Here is a 22382-nt window from a genome sequence, read left to right on the forward strand (position 1 = left end):
ATGAATGCTTAAAGAAACAATTTGAAACCTAGAAAATAACAGAAGGAGGACTGAAGGGGGAAAGGATGCTGTGGAAATTTGTCACACGTCTGCTATGGGTCTACAAGGCTTTGCCATGTGATGCTGTGTGGTGTAGTCCCACCTCCCTGGAGCTTTATGCCTTCTTCTGCTCCTCCTCCTCCTCCTCTTCCTCCTCCTTCTGACTTTTTTTTTTTTTTATTATGTATATAGTATTCTGTGTCAGAACAGGGCACCGGATCTCATAATAGATGGTTGTCAGCTACCATGTGGTTGCTGGGAATTGAACTCAGGACCTCTGGAAGAGCAGTCAGTGCTCTTAACCTCTGAGCCATCTCTCCAGCCTGCATGTCTGTTCTTTTAATCATACAACTGTCTTACCATTTCCATAAGCTTCATCTTCATAGGAGCAAATTTTATTCTTCAATGAGAGTTGATTTTCCCCAAATCAAATGAAACTCAACTTTGAGGGCAACGTTAGCATTTCTCAAACCCTTCTGGCATCTCTGAAAGACAAGCTGGATGGTGCCTGGGAGAGAAGGAAGGCGAATCAGAATTGGGAAAGAATGTGCGCGTTCCAGCCTTTTCCTACGGAGCCTGGAGGATCAGTGGGTGTCACACACAGTAAAGGTTGAATGTCCCCAGCTCACTTGTGTCAAAATGACTTAGATGGGAAGAGGCAGACATTAGGGAGAACAGGTTTCAGATTTAGCAGGGGTTGGTGAGACCCTCTAATGATCTGCTTTCAGCTTGTCTGTCTTCCTGCCTTAGTGAAATGATTTGATTTGAAAGCATCTGACTCATAGCTTAGTCATTGTTTGCTGGTTCTACCATCTGAGCCATTAGTATGAAAAAAGAATCAATATGTCTCCAAGTGACAGTGTTTATTCCATATTCACAGACTTCTCAATTCTTCCTCAGAGACTGGCTGCTGCAGGAATTACTCCCACGGCCCTGCCTCTCCATTTCAGTAATGGTGGACTGGTCTACTTGCACATGTCTCTTTCTTTAAACTAGTGTCAAAGACTGTGGCTATAGCTCCATGGCAGAGCAATTGCTTAGCATTTGTCAGGTCTTGGGCTCAATTCCCCAACACTGACCCACACAAAAGGTAAACAACCAAATTGAGAGTTTCTGCTCCGATCCATGGAATATTGCTACTTCCCACCAGTGTACTTGGGAATCTTCCTTCCTGTGTGCATGTGTGACTCTAGAAAGCAATCTTCTGTTTGATCTACGGTAAAGATAATAAATGTGTTGCTATTTAACAAATGATGGAATCGAGATGTCTTTATCCATTCACCTGGATTTAATTAAAAAATTTAAATAAATTAGGGAAAAGTAGGCTATTCCTTCTTAAGTTTTCTTTCTAGGATTATATAAGGAAACCAAATAAAAATGATTTTCTGATGTCTTCTTTGTGCTGGAGTCCACTTTTCCAGTTCTTTAAATCATCAGAGCTTCTTGCTCTGCTGCTGGTCTGCATGGGACATACACTGGTTTCTGGAACTCTCTCATTGCTGGGCAGTTACATTCAAAGTGCTCAGCACTACAGGGAGGACTGTGTGGACAAAAGCTACAGATCTACTGGAGGCAAGATGATCATCCCAAGTTCGAGGCCAGCCTGGTCTGCAAGATGAGACTCTGTCTCAAGGCAAACAAAAGAAAATTAAAAAAACACAACAATGCTAAACTGGAGTCAGGTAAGGTATAAAGGGGGCAGGGCTTTGTCTCTGATGTCAGCCTCTTGGGCATCTGTTTGAAAGATGGAAGCTTCTATACATTTCAATAGGGATGAGTGAAATATTCTAGGACCCCTTGACTAATGAAAGCAAAAGGAGCTGAATGTAGGTGAGAGGGGCTGGCACCCCAGAAATGTTGAACGCTGTGCTATGGTACTGGAAGTAGGGACCAGAGCACATATGGGTTTGAAGGTGATTTACTGTAAGAGCAATGGGATGCCCACGAAGTATTTTTAGCAGAGATGGGACATGAACAGAATTGCCTTTTAGAGTTCCACCAGCTGTAGGGGGCGGGGCGTTGAAGGGAAGCAAATCAGGGAGGGGTCTGTTCTAAATAAGGGACCACTGTAGCTTGTTGCTTGTTGGTTATGATGGGGAAGGAGAGATGTGGCCAGATGATGGTCCTATGCAGGAGATGTAAGAGAAGGCACTTGATATTGGATTGGATATAGCCACAAAAGGGAGGAAAGAAGTATCAAGGTGACACCAACTTTCTGGATATATGTTTCACATAGGAGGAATGATGAAAGAGATGGGTTTTGGCAACGGAGAGGGATGTAATTAAGGGGATGAAGTGTTAAGTATCTGCTTGGTGCTCTGAAGAGAGGAGTATGGTCTAGATATACAAATTCAGGAGTCTTTTTGCCTGTAGGTGGGCTTGACACACACAGGGTGATGGAGATTACCCAATGATCTGAGGAAGGAAGAGCAGTAGGTTTTTTCCTTTTAGTAGAACTGTAGGATATTTTGTGGCTTTGCCGAAGACCACTGAAAGAGGGGATGTTTTGGGATTTAAACTAGGTGACAAGCAGTTATAAAGAAGGTTGGTCTATGCAGTGACTAAGGCACTGTCTCCTGCCTGGAGGGCCAGGGAGTAGAGCTTTAATTCTAGCTCTTTGATCTTGGCCTAGACTCATCTTCTTACTTTTTGCCTGCGAAACACAAGGATAATAGTATGTTTCCTTCTGCAGCTTGTGGTTCAGGTGAGGGTCAGATGCGATGCTGCAGGGGAAAGAGCTTTGCAAGGTGCCATTTTTACAATGGATTACAAGGCTGCCTCGTACCTGTGTGTTTAACTTCACTTCAGGATCAAAGGGAAATGTATGCTTTTCCAGCATATATTGGATTGACACAGAGCAAAGGGACTGTTTGATTTAAAGAAATGTCTCTAAAAGGTTTTTTTAAAAAAACATTTTAGCAGAAGTCATTGTGCTCTTTTATACAGAATAATGGACAAAGTGATGGGGACCTGGTGATTTGATGTACTTCAAAGATGCCCAGAGCCAGGCAAGGTCTAGAGAAGGACATCTCACTTGATTAAGCGTGCAGAGAGCATATTTTTTTTTAAAGTGAGGGGTGATAAAAGAATTAGGGCTCTTCATCCTGAAAAGCCACGGGCTAAGAAAAGGGCACGATTGAAATTTATGAAATAATGAAAATCATAGGATAAAAATATGAACTTATTAAGTCCCAGAGGATAAAACTAAGAACAAAAAATTTTTTCCTATCATTTTAAAGAAATAGTTTTAGGGCAAAGTAAAAATAGTCCTTTTTTTTTTTCTTTTTAACACAGGAATGGTGAGGACAAAGATCTTATTACTCTCAACGTTTGCTGGGACCCAAATCAAATCAAAGAGAGATTTACAATATTAGAGGTCAGATTCATGGGGGATTATGAAAGTAACCTAAAATAATGTGGTGAAATTGCCCATGTCTTGAAGTGAAGCACCATGGGAGGGAGCGGTAGCTATTAGGCTTCCTGTCTCTGCCTGACATTCTTGTCCAAGTCAGGGTTCTAAGTAGGCATGCTGAGAGCCGACGGAGCCGAGAAGGCCAAAGAGAACCTGCTTGCAAATATGACCCTCTCTGACCCTAAAGGGTCACTTCTTAATTTAACTTATTTTTATTCTTTTCATTTTCACGTGTGTGTAAATGTGCACGTGTGCAGATGTGCACATGCACGTGAAGGCCAGAGGTGGGAGTCCTTCCGGAGCTGCCTGCCTTGAGTCTTGAGACAGATCTGTCCTTGGCATCTGGGGCTCTCTGATGAGGCTAGACTGTCTGGTCACTGAATGAGTCCATGGACCCACCTGTCTCCGCATCTCCTGTGACCCTGCAGGGACCCTGCCCGCAGCTCCCACATCAGAACCGGTAACCTTCCACTTACAGCTTCCTTTTCAAACGATCAACTTTCTGACTTTCTTTTTTCTCTTCTCCTTTAAAGGTTCTTTTAAAAAGGTTAAAAATAACCTGTAACCACCCCTGTCACTGACCCAGATAGGCTAAGAGCAGGGATTTTAAGAGACTGGCAGCAACTTCTCTTCTGGGGACATAGGCTGGCTCTCAGGAGCCTGTGAGCTCAATGTAATAATAAAATATTAATCCTATTTCCCATACATGAAATGTTCTTCTTGTTTTCCCTTCCTCCCTAAACCCTCCTTATCCTTCGGTGGAGTGTAGAAAAGCTCTGGATTTCAGGGCAAAAGTCTCCTGAGTTAATAGTTATCTGATCATGGGTGAATCACTTCACGCCTGTGAATCTTGGTTTTCCATCTGTAAAACAGAGATGCTAGAATCTCAGGGTGAGGGAGGTGAGGGACAGCAGCCAGCCAGGCTGGTGGAGAAAGATCCAGAGAAGCACCAAACTCCAGTTTGCCCAATTGGATAATCGTGGGATTAATAACCGCCATTTTTGAACTTTCGTATTGATCTAGCTACATAATACAGATGGATTTTTATGTTTCTTTTCTTTTCCTTTATTTATTTTTTGAGACAGGGTTAATGTATAAGAGCTCTGGCTATCCTGGAACTCATTTTGTAGAGCAGACTGGCCGTGAACTCACAGAGATCCGCTTGCCTCTGCCTCCCGAGGGCTGGGACTGAAGGTGTGAGCCACCTCGCCTGGCTACAGTTGGATTTTTAATTATATTTAGTCTTTCATATTGGCTCTAATTTTTTTTCACATCTCCATCTGGTGCAGGATGGGGCTGAGTATTATATTTTTGCATGTCAGTGTTGGAGAAATGGGCACTTAATCCCTGATAATTGATTGCTAGAACACGTTGCCCATTTCACTAAATTTGGGATTTGTATACAACAGGGGTCGTTTCTCTGCCTTCATCTCTCCAGGTGAACTATGCTTTGCTAATGGGGAGCTAGCAGGAAATCTTTCAGGCTTTCATTATCTTGTCAATTTGTGGTTTCTCATCAAATATGAGCTATTCGTGTATGAAGGTACTGCTGACCTGCCCTGAAAGGAAAGTTTGTTTGAATTGCTTACTGACTCTGTGGGTGGGTTTTCCCTGAATCAGCCATTCTTTCCTTCAGACAAGTTTGAGGATGACATCCCCCATTCCCACCCCCACAACCCTGGCAGTATGCTTGCCTTTCAGACCACTTTTTCCTCTGCTTGCACACTGAGGTCCATACAGAAAGCCCAGGGCTGACGCTCATCTAACTGTGGTGTCAGGGAGATTTCATGGTGGCCCAAAGAACCCGTGTTCTTGTTAAACTGTTCAACATACAGAATATGTTGATGTTATAGGCCTTTATAACCTTTGAATATAACATTACTTGGACATACAATCCAGTTATGAATAGGTATCCTAGGGAAAGAGCAGTTTTTATAGTTATGGTTCAAGTGAGAAGTGTATTTCATAGTTTCATATGTGTGAGTATAAAGTCCTCATCTGGTGGTACTATTTTGTGAGACTGTTGAGAAGCCTTTTGGATATGGGGCCCAGCTGATGTCTCATAGGGCCTTGGGGGTAGAATCTGAGGGTTATAGTTCAACCTTACTTCTGGTCTAGCCTTCTCTGCTTCTGGGTTAGCCACTGCTAGAGATGTGAGGGAGCCACCTCATAGTCCCACTACTATGACCACTGCCTTTTATGTCTTGTCTCAGGTATTTGTTCCATTGACCAAAAAAAAAAAAAAGCAATCCATACACACACACACCACATACATGCACACGCACGCACACACACACACACACACACACACACACACACACACACACACACATGTTGGAATGATGCAGCGTGAACCAAGAAAAGCCGGGTTGGTCAGAAGGCAGCAGGATAGGCAAGGCTAATGTTTGATTTTGAATTTCTGGCTTTGGAACAATGAGAAAATACATTCTTATAGTTTTAGGCCTCTGTGTTTATGGAAGCCACAGGAAATTAGCATGCTGCCAAAGACGCTAAATAAAATATAACCATGCGTCACATCATGCCTTCCAGCCAGCAGTGGACCACCGATGTCATAGCTGTCCCATAACATTGTAGTGGAGTTGAAAATTCCTGCCTAGTGACTTTGTGGACATGGTATGATGTGCCACTCACATGCCTGTGGTGATGACGGTTCTAACAAGGCCACTGTGACATCGGCTGGCTAGAATACAGCACATAGAATTATACAGGCAGATGACGCATGGCAGCTTCTGGTTTATGTAGTCACTCTACCACACATACTTCTAGTGTTCTGTTCCAACCTGCTCCTTCCACCTAGGAAAACTTTTACTGCACACAGTGAGTATCACCCTCCCACCACACACCTCAAGCCTTCCACAGCTCTTCATTGCAGCAGGAGGCTACACTGAGTGGCTGACTTATAGGATGTGGGACTGAATGTTTGCTCTTCGGTGTTCCCACAACCATAACCTCACATAACAAAGCACTTCCCAGGGCACAGCTTTGTTGTTTAAGTGACATGTGATTCTGCATGTGACTTTCTAAATATAACTTATTATTCACTGTCCCCTGAAGGGCTATGGTCACAATCCTGCCATGCTTTTTGGTGATTACCTAAGTGTAAGACTCCCAGCCTCTGATCCCTACAGAGTTCTGTATAGGTCCCGTGTGTGTGTGTGTGTGTGTGTGTGTGTGTGTGTGTGTGTGTGTGTGTGTGTACTTGTACATGTGTGCTGTTGTGCATATATGCACTGGCATATATATACATATGCATAATACATACATACATACTTACATACACAAGCATGCCGAAGCCAGAGGCCAACATCCTGTGTCTTCTTTGATTTCTCTCCTCTTTAATTAATTTTTGAATGATTAATTTTTATTTTATGTGTATGAGTGTATTGCCAGCATGTATGGATGTGCACAATGTGTTCCTCAGGCCTGTGGAGATCAGAGAAAGTGTCAAGTTCCCTGGAACTGGAGTTTCAGATGGTTGTGAATCATCATGTGGATGGTGGGAGCTGAACCTGGACCCTCTGCAAAAGTGTCCTTAACTTCTGAGCCATCTCCAGCCCCATCCACTTTTTTTTTTTTTTTTGAGACATAGCCTCACACTGACCTGATGCTCACCATCCAGCTAGGCTGACCAACTAGCGAGCTTCAGGAATCTGCCTGTTTCCTTCCTTTGTTGCCACCTCTGCTGAGCCCAGCTCTTCGTGTAGGAGCTGGGGATCTGAACTTGACTCTTCAAGCTTGTGCGTAAAACACTTTGCTGATGAAGCCATCTTCTCAGCCCCTATATACTGGTGATTTTACCTGATCCTCCATTACCACGACCCAAGTCCTTTACTCCTTTATCTTCAATTTCTTCATCTTTACTCTTTCTGTTCTGAGAGAAAGATGGCTGGGGACACTCGGGACACTCCTGAAGTAAACCAGTGCCTAATGTCTCTCATGGCCACCCCTAAGTCACTGCTTCTGCACTCACTTCCCCATGGGAGCTCTACAGTAGTGACCATTAGAGTATCCAGAAACTTCCCCATCTGTGGCCACTCTCCTCCCTCTCTGAAGCTCGGGGTCCCTCTTTACCGCTCATATTTAATTCACTACCACTGCTGGCCTCTTGTGGTTTCTGTTGCCCACTTAGGTTATTTTTTCCCAGCTATCTGGGAGTCACTTTCTTGCCTTTCCACCTTCTGTTTCCACTGCTCAAATGGGCAATGAGTGACGTAAAGTTGGTTCGCTTTTTCCACCATGTGGCTTCTACAGGTCGTTAGGCCTGGCAGCAAGAGCCTTAACCTACTGGGCCACCTTGCGGGCCCCAAAATACAAATATTAAAATAAAAAATGATTTCATGTGTAATACTGTTTTGCTTGCATGTGTGACCGTGTGCCACATGCATGACTCATGCCATGGAGACCAGAAGAGGGCTAAAGATCCCTAAAATTGGTATAGACATTTGTAAAACACCATGTGGATCTTGGGAATGGAGCCTGGGTCCTTTGGAAGAGCATCCACCGCTCTTTAACTATTCAGCCATCTCTCTGGCCCCAAGGCAAGGAGTTTTGTTTTGTTTTTGTTTTTAAAGATTTATTTATTATGTATACAGTGCTCTGCCTGCATGTACACCTGCAGGCCAGAAGAGGGCATTAGATCACATTATAGATGGTTGTGAGCCACCACATGGTTGCTGGGAATTGAATTCAGGACCTCTGGAAGAGCAGCCAGTGCTCTTAACCTCTGAGCCATCTCTCCAGCCCAAGGCATGGAGTTTTTAAAGTACTCCCAGATCACCAAATTATGCGGCCAGATTTGATAACCTTCTGGTAGAGATGATTCAAATCATATTTTGGCCTCTCAGATCCCTAACCTTCTCAGTTCCTAATAACTATTTCTTTTACCTCACACTGTCATAATCACACACTGTCACACTCATACACCATCACAGTCACACACTGTCACACTCATACACCATCATAGTCACACACTGTCACACTCACACACCATCACAGTCACACACTGTCACACTCATACACCATCAGTCACACACTGTCACACTCATACACCATCACAGTCACACACTGTCACACTCATACACCATCACAGTCACACACTGTCACACTCATACACCATCACAGTCACACACTGTCACACTCATACACCATCACAGTCACACACTGTCACACTCATACACCATCACAGTCACACACTGTCACACTCACACACCATCACAGTCACACACTGTCACACTCATACACCATCACAGTCACACACTGTCACACTCATACACCATCACAGTCACACACTGTCACACTCATACACCATCACAGTCACACACTGCCACACTCATACACCATCACAGTCACACACTGTCACACTCATACACCATCACAGTCACACACTGTCACACTCATACACCATCACAGTCACACACTGTCACACTCATACACCATCACAGTCACACACTGTCACACTCATACACCATCACAGTCACACACTGTCACACTCATACACCATCACAGTCACACACTGTCACACTCATACACCATCACAGTCACACACTGTCACACTCATACACCATCACAGTCACACACTGTCACACTCATACACCATCACAGTCACACACTGTCACACTCATACACCATCACAGTCACACACTGTCACACTCATACACCATCACAGTCACACACTGTCACACTCATACACCATCACAGTCACACACTGTCACACTCATACACCATCACAGTCACACACTGTCACACTCATACACCATCACAGTCACACACTGTCACACTCACACACCATCACAGTCACACACTGTCACACTCACATACCATCACAGTCACACACTGTCACACTCACACACCATCACAGTCACACACTGTCACACTCATACACCATCACAGTCACACACGTCACACTCATACACTATCACAGTCACACACTGTCACACTCATACCCATCACAGTCACACACTGCCACACTCATACACCATCACAGTCACACACTGTCACACTCATACACCATCACAGTCACACACTGTCACACTCATACACCATCACAGTCACACACTGCCACACTCATACACCATCACAGTCACACACTGCCACACTCATACACCATCACAGTCACACACTGCCACACTCATACACCATCACAGTCACACACTGTCACACTCATACACCATCAGTCACACACTGTCACACTCATACACCATCAGTCACACACTGTCACAGTCACACATTGGCATGCTTATATACTGTCATAGTCACACACTTCATAGTCACACACAGTCATGCTCACACACTGTCACAGTCACATGCTATCATGCTCACAGGCTGTGACAGTCACACTCTGGAGATGGTCACTACAGGCACTGGCTGCACATTTGAAGTGTTAGTTTCTAATACCCTACTTTGATTTCACCTCCTCACTTCCACGCAGCTTTCTCTAAAGCTCAAGCTCCAACCATTCTTCAGCTTTACCAGTCACCATACACTCGTCACCACCCTCATACCTCACCATCCATCCTTCTCCAAATGAGTCCAGGGTACCCGCTCAGCTCTCATGCCTTTGATGCTCTCACCTGGAAAACTCCCAGACACACCCAGCAAGGGCTCTGTCACTAAGCTACATCCCCAACCCAGGCAGACTTTGAACTTGTTCTGCAGCTTAAGCAAGCCTTGATCTTTCCAGTCGAACCTCCTTGACAGCTGGGTTAAGAGGCCTGGCCAGACTTGATAAATCCCTATTATCGTATATCCCTGCGTCTGAGCAGCCAATGCCAGATAGACAGACCCAGCAGGATTATGGATAATTTAGGAACCCAATGCTTCAGTGGATCCCTGAGATGCAGCTAAGTCACTTTCCTGTTTTACGACCAGTGGCTTCAAAACAACTCCCTCTGGTGACTCCACCATGATTGTGTGCCATCCCATTTCCCAGCGTTTGCACTCTCAGTCGCTTGATCTCAACATTTCCACCCATTTTATTGCCATGGAAACCCTTCCCCTCCTCTTCTGGGAGAAGTGTTTCCTGAGGCTTTTCCCTAAGGAAGGCTGCCACCCCAACCTGGCCCTTCATTGTCTTACTTTTCCTCACAGTCTTTTAATACTAACACCATCTGATGTTGGATGCTTATTTTTATTTATTTCCTTTTTTTTTTTTTTTTTGGCAGGGGAGGTGGGGCCAGAGGCCCTGGTTTTCCATCTCCTTTTATAGCATGTAGGCTCTGTGCTGGCTTCCTGTTGGTCTCTTTCATAATAGACACTAGCTTTTTGTTTTTTGTTTTTTAATCAATCTTAGACCAGTTTTATGTTTCTGTATTTTTTGCTGAAGCTGCAGCTCTTCCCTGTGCAAGCCTGACACTGAGAGCCTCTTCCAGTGCTGCTGATACGAACATACGACATTCACCTTCTGATTCACACATATGTTCACGTGACACATAGCCTTATGTGATTGGACAGCTTGAATTCTCTAAACTTTCCACATTAGAAATTTGTTATGCATCCAGCTTCATGTCCATCCATATACATTTTGATCATGCTATTCTGCTGTAACTCCTCCCCCTTTGTTTAACAACAACAACAACAACAACAACAACACAACAAAAAAGTCCTCTCTCCCATGTTCCAGTTGTAGACCATGTGTTGTGTTGGTTACTTGGTTACATATCAGCAAGAGCTTGTGTTACTCAATTTCTTGCTGTGGAAATAGAGCAGGGATTGGTTCCTTTGTCACCCCCCAAGGGTAGGGGATATAGCCTACTTCTGACCAAAGCCTGGGGGGGGGGCAAAAGGAGGGGGTAGGGGAGGGCCGGGGAGTTCTGGAGTTTCCCATCCTTTGGTGCGACTTGTCCATTCCATTAAAGTATAAGAGCATCTGTAGTATTGTGAGTTTGACTGAATCAGAGAAAGAGCACACAGCACTACTGCTCCCACCCCACCATCCCCAGCCCACCCCCAAATCTATTTAAGATTCAGCAAAGAACTCAGAAACATAAAGGTCCAGGCAAGCTACTACTTGTCAATGGTTTTCACATAATCAAAACACCTTTATGTGTGTGGTTCCCGCCCTGCACCCCCCGCCCCCCGCCCAAATTACCTAAATAGTTTTCCCTGAGGGGGCAAAGTTGAAACACACTTAAAACTATACAGAAGAGAAAAGTCATTTAGGAGGATCCTACTGCTTTAAGATGTTCAGTTAGCCCTTCATAAACTTAGTCTTTCCAGTAAGCACACACACTACTCACAAAGAGACTATTTTACAGGAACAGGACACAGTAGATGCCATTTCACCTGAGCCTTTGAAAAAGTAACTTCCACCCTGCCAATGCTCCCTTGCGTACCTTCTCAAAGAAAGGAAGTATTAGCCGTTGTCACCACACACCTTGTATGTCCTTTATCAATGTAGGTGCACATAACTAACATATAATTATATATCATCATACATAATTATGTATATGTCTAAAACGGAAAAAAGGGATGCTACAATTTTTCCACTCAATAATAAGTCAGAAAATGCTGCATGTCAATGATGTCAGTGGTGCTGGCTCAAACTCATAAATTAAAAAAAAAGAACTACCATTAATCCTCATCCAGTTTTGAGGGGGTACACTTATTAAGTTGTTATAATTGCTAAGAAAGCCAGTATACTGTTTAGTCTCTTCTGGAACTTTCATCAGACGTGCAGAGGGCTGTGTGGTTACTCTCTACACTTTCAAGTACCCCTTTTAGTGGGACCTTCTCAATATGGAGATCAGATCATATTTCCAGCCTCAGGAGCTACTACTAAAGTATTCCGTGGGGAAACTGCTGCTGAAGCAGAAAGGTTCTGTGTGGCTGACGTGGCACGGCAGTTTGCAGTGTCTGCCAGCTGTGAGGAACAGCAGGCTGTCAAGATGGGATGTAGCAGAAGCAGCTGCGGCAGCCCCCGATTTAGGAGCAAAGATGTAAGTACTTATTTTCACCACTAACAACTTTTCCCAGACCAAACCCAAACGGAAGAAAACTAAGAGAGAATATAATTCCCACTAGAGACCCTTCTAACTGATTCATCGGGAAAGCATTTAGTCTAAACCAGAGAAGACAGGCATTCTGGCCAGCACATGATTTCATCAGAACCAAGAACTTGACGGGATACTGTTTGAGAAAAAAAAAAAATAATAATAAAAACCCAAAAACCAAAAAGCCAAACGTCTCCAATGTGGCTAATGCTGTTTTATCCCTTCACTGTGTACAGTGACTGCAGACCCTGGCAGGGGCCTTCCCTTGCTGGATAGAATGCATGGCTAACGTGCATGTAAGTTCAACTTTCATAAAAATTTAGGCAAGTTTGATTATGGTAAGATGAAAGGAGGCTGAGCAATTACAGTGTTTGGGGGAGAGGATAGAGCCTGTTAAATATTTTAAGGAGGATTCAAGCTGGTTAAAGCTGACTTAGAGACAGTGCGGAAACTTCTGTTCTCAAGCTATAGAGATGACTAGGGGCACAATGCCTGCCAACTGTGTGACAAATGAGGACTTGGCACAGATCCGGTGAGCAAGCAGTGGCTGTGTGGCTGCTGTTCCCAGGGTTTATAGCCTGAAGTCGTGTCCAGAGTTCCTGGTGTTTGCAGAGTTCGTACACCATGCGTTTCCAGGTTGGTGATCTCTCTTTTCTTTCCTTCTGTAGAGACTCTTCGCTCTGATCATCAGCTTTGCCTGAAACCTCGCAAGGGACCACCTGCCGTCCTCGGGGAGTGCAGTTACCTCATTGGCCAACAGATATTTTTAATTTCCACTTCTCTGCTGGGAAGACCTAAGTAAACAAGGTAGAAGAAGTGACTGCCCCTGTGGAGTCTGCAGCTCAGTAGGAAAAACAGATGTTAGGAGAGGAGTGACCGCTGGGCTGGGAGAAGAGAGATCTGGAGTTTGGGTCTTGGCACAGGTCTCGATGAGCCATACGGCACTCCGGGCTCCAGCTTATGCACTATAAAGGGCCTGCATTGAAATGAATAAGCTTCTTTGTAATTGATTCCTCACCTAGTGGGAGTTTCCCACTTGCTGAACAGTTTCTCACACAGCTCTGGATTTTATCCACATCCAAAAGGATGGATATTTTCCTTATGACTGCATTTCACCCATCACCAATTAGGCCTCATCACGTTGTGATATTCTGGAACAATCTGGAAAGATCCTCCTAGATGGGGCCTACTCATGGTATGATATTGTTAGGAACAAAGGCTGCTTTCCAGAATTTTGCCTTAAGAGTAGCGACTCTATAACATCTCATCTTAGATGTCCTGCGTCAGCTTTCACATGGTCTCTGCTTGCAGTAAGTTTCTTCACCGCTGATAACTTTTGAGGGACAGGGAGACAAAGTGAAAGTTCCTAAAATGACTTGAAAGAAATTGAACAGAGTCAAAAAACAAAGCAGTCTGTAGTTTCAACTAAAATAAAAAAATACCTACCATTAGCGACTGTGTGGAGTAGCTTGGCTCCCAGAAACTCACCACCGTAGATCAACCAATTACACTAGAAACTGTAGGAAATTCATAAGACATTTTAATAGAAATGATAGACGAAATAGATTTCTCTAACATAATTACCATACACATATTCCCCCCCCCACCCCCCATCGACCTTGCCCGGCCTAGCTCACAAAATTATTTACATGGGTCTGCGTACATCTCTTGCTGTCTTCTTCGTGGTTTTTGGTTGTTCATTGTTGCCTGCTTGAGACAAGGTTTTGTGTGGCCCAAGGCCTGCCTGCAGCTTACTGTAGTCTCTAGGCTGGCCTTGAACTCCCTATCCTTCTACCCTAGACTCTCAAGTGCTGGGACTACAGGCATTTGGCACCACACCCAGCTAAGATGTGCTTTTGCCCTGGACAGATGTTCTATCTTGGGCCTTCTAGCCCTGTCAGCCTCCCCAGGGACTACCACATCCATCTCCCAGTCCTGCATTCATCTGCCTCTTCAGCCTCTCCTTTAATTGGTTTCCCATTTTGTGTTAAAAACTCATGCAAGTGTCTCCCCTTTTATCCCAACCCACCGATCAGCACACCAGCCAGTGAAAATGCAGAGCTACTTCACCTGGTCTGCTGTCTTCTCCCTGGCCTGATCCTTCCATCAACCCCATGGAATTGCGACGACACAGTATTTTCTCTCCTCTTCCTCTCTCTCCCTTCCCTGCTCTCATTTTGCTTGATGCAGGATCTCATGTAGCCCAGGCTGCTCTTCAGTTACTGTGTCGTAAGGCTCACTTGCTGATCTTTCTGCTATCGTCTCTCTTCATGTTGTTCTAACGCAGCTTTTCCAGTTGCATGGACCCTTCTACCTCCATCTTGCTGTTATTTTGAAGCCTGTATTCACCTTTGTCGGTCTTACTCATAGCTGTGATTTTAATTATGACTTGGATGTTGATACTGCCTAACTTAAAGCACATGGAATCTTCTGGACAGAAGCAATGTATAGGGGCTGCAGAGATAGCTCAGAGGGTAAGAGCACTGGTTGCTCTTTCAGAGGTCCTGAGTTCAGTTCCCGGCAACCACATGGTGGTTCATAACCATGTATTAAGTGATCTGGTGACTTCTTCTGGCCTGCAGGTGCACATGCAAGCAGAACACTGTGTATATAATCAATAAATCTTAAATCTTAAAAATAAAGAAGCAATTCATAAATGAATGAACATCATCCACCATGAACGTATGTCTCCTCAGACTTCTCTTGGGAGTTCTTGACTCATAGATACCAGCTCAGACTCCTCCAGCAAGCTTTCCTAAAGGCAACAAAACTCGCCATGGCCCAACATGCTTCTCCCAGTAAGCTTCGTGATCAGGGACATCAGCATCCAGTCGCCAGACCAGGACTGTGGAGGTCCAACCTCTAGATCTGCTTGTTCTGTCTCCTTGCTGCCTCTTGAATCTGACACCCACCGCTAGATCTCCCAGTCCTTTAGTTTGGCCTGTACTGACTTGAGGACACTCCTGATGACTTTGAAGCCCCACCTTACCTGTGGTCTAGAATTCTGGGACCACTGTCTCCACTAACTGCCAGTATTGCTTTATTTGCCTTTACCACCTGATGTTGAAAATGTATGAGGCAGGACTGTCTTACTTGGTATTCCGGATGCTTACAACAGCATGAAGCACATAGCAATTACTTAATAGACTGGATGAAGCCGATGGCCACCTGCGCCACCCATGTTGGCATTGTGCTACCTCAGCTAACCCAGTGGTGCCATCCCTGGACACTTGGTCCTGGGTTTTATAATGAAGCAAACTGAGCCAAGCCATGAGGAGCAAACCAGCAAGCAGCATCCACCATGCCCTCTGCATCAGCTCCTGCCTCCAGGAGCCTGCCCTGTTTGAGTTCCTGTCTTCACGTCCTTCAGTGATGGATGGAGTATGATGTGGAAGAGTAAGTCAAATAATCCTTTCCCTCTCCAACTTGATTTGGTCATGGCGTTTCATCACAGCAATAGAAAGCCTAAGACAGCAGTGAACAAGAATACAAAGAGTAAGTTCACCTTGTTTGCTTTGTGTGTCTTAACTCCCAGCTTGGCACACAACAGCCCACTTAACTCCCTAGTTAGTAGGTAAGAACATGAGCTATGTGGATTCTTTCTATATCATTTCAGGACTTACCTTCTTTACTATAGGAACTCTATGGAGAATCAACTTCTGTTAGAGGAAAGAACTACTTTTCCCCTTCTCTATGGATGAGCTTATAACCCCAGTTGGGGTCAGCTAGTGACATCATTTATTTGATGAATGACATCTGGATCCGCATGAGGACATGATGTCATTAATGCCATGGGGAATACAAAGCAATCTGCAGCACTAAGGAAAACAGCCATAGCAAACGTGTAGAGGAACACTATATCACAGAAGCAATGTCAGGAAGGGCAGTGTTTGCTCAGCGCACAGCGACTCTGGACTCTGCAGCAGTCATTTGTAGGCTGTCCCCAGAAAACAGCAAACTTTGGCAGCCATGGTGTTGTGATGACTGCAGACATGCATGCTCAGAAAAGAACATTATCCATCATCTTGACATGCCCTTCGGTGTCCTCTAGAACTGAAGTTTGAACTTTGGTTTCTGGCATCATAAATGGCTCCTACAGAAATTGCCCTAATGTGCTAAATTCAGCACCAGAACAGCACTCCTGGGGAGCCGCTGTATCTGCAGGCACTAATTCCAGACTGGGAGAACAAGGGACGCAAGTGCCACTAAAGCACGTGTATGTATTCGCACAGCACACACACCAACTATTTCTGTACATGAACAGTGGGCAGAGGAGTAGAACACTAAAAAGTGGAATGAAACTTTGTTGGCTGACAAATTGGATGAGGAGAAAATACAGAAATGAATCTTTGAGTTCTTATTTTTATCATAGCTGTCTACCTACCTACCAATCTATCCTTAGGCGGGACGAGTCTATTTATACAGACTGATGACTTTGAAGGTTGTAATCATTGTATTCACATGAAGTGGATTTTTACATAATTGCAGTTTTTGTGTTAAATATATTTCATGCCTATTGCTAAGCACTGTGCTTTCTTTCCCCCCCCCCCCAAAAGCCTTGGGCTATAATGCTTTCAGACTGATTTTCCATGAAGTTCTCCATTTAGTGACTAATATAGATGCATTGGGTGAGTTTGGGAACATATTTGACCCTTTCTAGTTGTCCGTATTGCTTCTAAAATGAACAATCTCACTGATTTTATTTGATAGTGAAATAACAAGGCACAGATGAGTACTCCTGGGGAAGACAGGTATGGAGGCTCTGGGTCATCACATTGTGAGGAAAGAGTGACTGTGAGGAATAACAACACCAGGTTAGAGTATCAAGCAACAATAAGGAATTTCATTAGGAATGAAAGATAAAATAAAACAACATACCCAAACATTTGACAAAGCAAGTCTTGCATTTTGTGTGTGGGTAGAAGGTGTTTGAGGAAAGTAATAGTAAATAGTAAATTTTGTATTCAGGAAAATCATAAAGATCATTTTGAGTTTATTCTAGATGTCACTGAGTAAGATTTGAACTATAAAAACACACTTTTAAATGCATATTTGAGAAATGAGACTTGAGTGTCCTACTGCCAGCTTACAAGTCATCCCATTGGTGCCAAATGATAAACTAATTAAAAAAATCTTTTATTGAATTTAGTATTTGACAGTTTCACAAATATGAGCACACACACACGTCTAATTACTTCCACCCTCATCTCTTCCTTCTGTCTCCCTCCCATCTTCTATCTCTAATGCTCCCCTCCCCTCTATACATTTATTTTCCAGCCATGTCTTTTTGCTTTGTTTTGTTAGGCACTGAGTTTAGCCAGGGCTGTCTGTGTGGCTACATGTTTGGAATCATTCACTGGTGTCTGATGGGCTTATCATCACTAGGTACACAGCTGAAGACACTGACTGCCACTCCCCCAGAACCCATCAGTAGGCAGGTGTTTAGCAGACAGGCACAGCACCTCGAGGGCCACTTCCAGATCCACGGTTGACTGTTGACAAGTCCAGTCTTATGCAGACTTATTGCAGGCAGCCGTAGATGCTGTAGACCGCAATGGCTTTGCCTATGTTATGCCCAAAAGAAAACATTTCTTTGCCATTTCCCCTATCTTGTGGCTCTTATTTTGGCTTTTTTTCCCCATCTCCCTTTCTTCACTGTTCTCTGAACAACAGGGTGGTGTGAATGTCCTCTTTAGGACTGAGCATTCAACCATCATGTATTCTCAGCACCTGAACAGCCATGAGTTTCTCTATTCACTACCATTCATGGCAAAGAGAAACTTCTCTGATGACGGCTAAAAATAGCACTTGTCAATGAGTATAAACATAAATATTTGGAAGGCAGTTAGGCACCGTGTCAACTTAGCTAAACAATAGTGGCAAGTTACCTCTCCCCTGTATCAAATACCCCTTCAGCCATGGATTTTTAAATTAGTTTACAGTACTTGGCATGCCATTTTTTCTCTTTAGAATGGATCCCAAAATCAAGTTAAGTGTGTGGTTACTTCCCTAACAGTTGTGCCATTGTTGTGCCAGTAGACACAACTTGCCCGGATTGTTGGTTCACAGAATTTTCATCTGGGTAAGACCACTGTTTTCTTGCCCCACTCCTTGAAGCCTGCATAGTTACTTCCTGAGCTAGGCAGCATGGAGGAAGCTTTCAGCCCAGTTCCATCTCAAATCTTTATGCCTTGGCAACCAAGATGTACGATGTCTTCAGTAGTAGGGCCTTTTCAAATAGTTCTGATGGGCAAGCAAAAGGCATGGCAAGAACTTGTATTGTTTTGGGGGCACTCATGAGGACTGACATTGGGATCTTCTTAAATAAGTACAGATATTAGGTACAGTGTCCAGCCGCAGGCCGTCTCCTTTCTGTCTTTTACAAATACATATTAAAATTGGCTTACAAATAGTAGGTTCTTATATGTCTTTTTTTATAAACTCTTCAATTTGATTAACTTTCCACCCCTTCCTCCCTTCTCTTCTCCTACTCCATCTCTACTTTAGCAATGCCCCCTACTACTCCCCCTCTTTGTTTTCATATTACCTAATGTCTGCTGCTCACCATCCCTTGAGGTAACCCTTGACCCAATGACCCTTTTCTAGTTTCCTGGCCTCTAACAAACACTCTAAGTTAAACACACAGATCCTAAAGCTAGGGTCCATGTACAAGGGAGAACACGTAGAGTTTGTTTCCTGGGTCACGTCACTTAATTATTTTCCAGTACCGTCCGTTTACTTGCAGCTTTATTTCCACTTACAAAATAAAATTCCACTGGGTAAGTGTATCACATTTTCATTATCCATTTATCTGTTGACAGGCATCTAGACTGATTTCATTGCTGACTGTTGTGAATAGACAAGCACCAGCCATATTCGAATGAGTGTCTCTGGAGTAGGATGTAGAGGCCTTTGGGTGTATGCCTGTGAGTGATCCAGCTGAGTCATGTAGTTCTGTTTCTAGCTTTTTGAGGACCCTCCAGACTGATTTGCATAGTGGGTGTGCCACTTTACACTCCCATCAACAGGGAAGGAGGGTTCCTGTTTCTCTACATTTCTTTCCAGTATTTACTGTCACTAGATTTCATGGTGAAAGCCATTGTGACTGGGGTGAGCTGGAACTTCGTCGTTCTTTTAATTTGTTTTCTCCCTGGTGCCTAATGATATTGAACACCTTTTAAGGTCTTATTAGTTATTTGTATTTTTTTAAAAAAATTCTGTTTACAACTCTGGTACATTTTTCAATATGTTGTTTGTTTTTCTATTGTTTAGTTTTTTTAGAGTTCTTATTTTGGATATCAGTCCACTGTTGGATGTATGGTAATGATTTTTCTCCTGTTTTGTGAGGCTTCCTCTTCACTTGCTTATAGTTTCTTTTACTCCACAGATGTTTTAAACTTTAAAAAAAAATCACATTTCTTTAGTATGTGTATGTATGTATAGACCATAGCGATTGTGTGGAGGTCCGAGGACAACTTGTGGGAGTTAGCTCTTTCTTTCTACCACGTGGGTTTGAGGACTGAACTCAGATCCTTGCATTGTACTAATGCACCTTAGCCCACTCAGCCAGGTCTCATCCATCAATTGTCCATTGCTACACTCTTTTAACAGTCATCTTTGCTGAACACTTACAATATATAGACACTTTTCTAAGTGCTTTTAGCAAGGGGGGGGGTATAACTTTTTAACATCACTACACAAAGTGATCTACAAATGTGATGGCCTGCATTCATCACTTCTCTTGGGCTCTAACAGGTGTTAGACCATGTATTTGTTTATTCTTAAAATATTCGTTAAACGTTGGGTATATGCCACAAGCAGTGCTTTGTCTGCCTTCTTCTGCCATTGTCTTACAAAGGTATTTATTATCGCCCACTCCTTTAAACATGGAGGCTACTTTGCCTGAGTTGTTAAGTAGTAGCTTGTTTGTCTCACAGCTAATCCATGGAGGTATTAAAATGGGAATCTACTTCCAAGTGTAAGGAGCTCTCCGCCGTGTGTTTGCACCAGCCCAATAATCACCTACTTAGGTAGTTTATGTTGTCACACCCTTACTGAATGTCAGGAACCCGGATGAAAGGCAAATGTTTAATTGAAACCCAGCCTCATACCTAACACCACTCTTTCGGTGCTTTTCCACATGTTCCTTCATTTCATCCATATCTCAGCCTTTTAAAGATTTCATCTTAGGGCCTGGAGAGATGGCTCAGAGGTTAAGAGCACTGACTGCTCTTCCAGAGGTCCTGGGTTCCATTCCTAGCAACCACATGGTGACCCACAACCACCTATAATGTGATCTGGTGCCCTCTTCTGGCCTGCAGGTGTACATGCAGGCAGAGCACTGTATACATAACAATAAATAAATAAATCTAAAAAAAAAAGATTTCATCTTAAAGACGAAGAATCTGGGATAGCAGAGCAATTGAGTGTTTTTTGTTTTTGCTTTTGTTTCTCTAAATGTAGATGACTGGGAAATAACTGAGTAAAAAGTTAAAGCTTAGTTTCAGTGCCTATTTTTTTTTTAAAGATTTAATTTAATTCGTGAGCATACAAGCACTTGTGCTTGTCTGTGTGCTTGCACGCACCTGCGTGTGCAGGTGTGCGTGGAAGCTGGAAGAGGATGTTGGATGCTCTGAGGTGATTGTGAGCTGCTCCACATGGGAGCTGGAGGTGATTGTGAGCTGCACCACATGGCAGCTGGAGGTGATTGTGAGCTGCTCCACATGGCGGCTGGCAACTACAACCCAGTCCTCTTGCAAACAGCAGGTGGCCTGAACCACTGGGCCATCTTTCTAGTCCCATCAACTCCCAGTCCTTTGGAACTTTGGAACTTTCCAGAAAGATTAAGATAGGAAATTTGATGAATGAGGCTGGGGCTGTGTAATCTGGAGAAGAAAAAATTCCTGCGTTGCATGGTGGTTTTTCCTTGTATTCAAACAACTGATCTGGGATTCTCAGACCATTTGTTTGTCATCTTTAAGAAGGGCATCTGAGCTTTAAAATATTGGGATATATTTCTGTGAGGTTCCCTAAGGTCATACTTTCCTCAGAGAAGAAACACCATGTCTTTCAGGAAAACCAAGACAGAACTATATATAGTCTTAGGACCCTACAAACATGGTTAGTGAGTTGGTGCAGTACAGTGGTTGAGCGCTCAAGGTCTTATTATTTTTTCAAATTTTAAATGTTTGTTTTGAGACAGTGTTTCTCTGAATAGCCTTGGCTGTCCTGGACTTGCTTTGTAGACCAGGGTGGCCTGGAACTCATAGAGATCCTCCTGCCTCTGCCTCCATGAGTGCTGGGGTTTCAGGGGTATGCCAACGGTGGTGGGCTTCAAGGTCTTACATAATTCAGAACTTTATCTAGCAGTAGAGAGCTCAGAATGCTCTAGGTCGGTAAATCAAAGAACTTTACATCGGTGGGGGCCTTGGCTTGGACCTCGTTGGCACCATCATGACTTCACCTGCCAGGGATGGATTTCTTCCAGAGGCTCTTTCCAGCTCATTGGCTCTGTCTATCTGAATGTCTGCTCTTGTTCAGAATATGTCTCTCAAACTTCCCCACCGAGTGGCAAGGAATGACTCAGCCTGGGGGTGCAGAATAGAATACGTGTCTGTTTATCTGTCTCATAGCCAATGTGAAATCTTTTTTTCCTGACATCTCATGTTTGTCTTAAAAATGAATGTAAGTTTGAACTTCCCTCCAGAATGTTTGTATTTATGTTAAATTGAAATTCTATTTAAAATATCTTATAAAAGAAAAGTCGTGCTTCATGCTCATCCTACGGCATCCTGTCTTGTTCCCGGAGCAGCCAAGCTCCTGGGCGGGAAGAACTGGACCACACTTCCTTAAAGTTGCTAATGCTGATGCTCTCATCCTAATCCATGCACCTGTTTTTCTGTGTAGTCAAGTGATGCTGCTTC

The sequence above is a fragment of the Acomys russatus genome, chromosome 6, assembly GCF_903995435.1.
Source record: "Acomys russatus chromosome 6, mAcoRus1.1, whole genome shotgun sequence".
Classification (NCBI taxonomy): domain Eukaryota; kingdom Metazoa; phylum Chordata; class Mammalia; order Rodentia; family Muridae; genus Acomys; species Acomys russatus.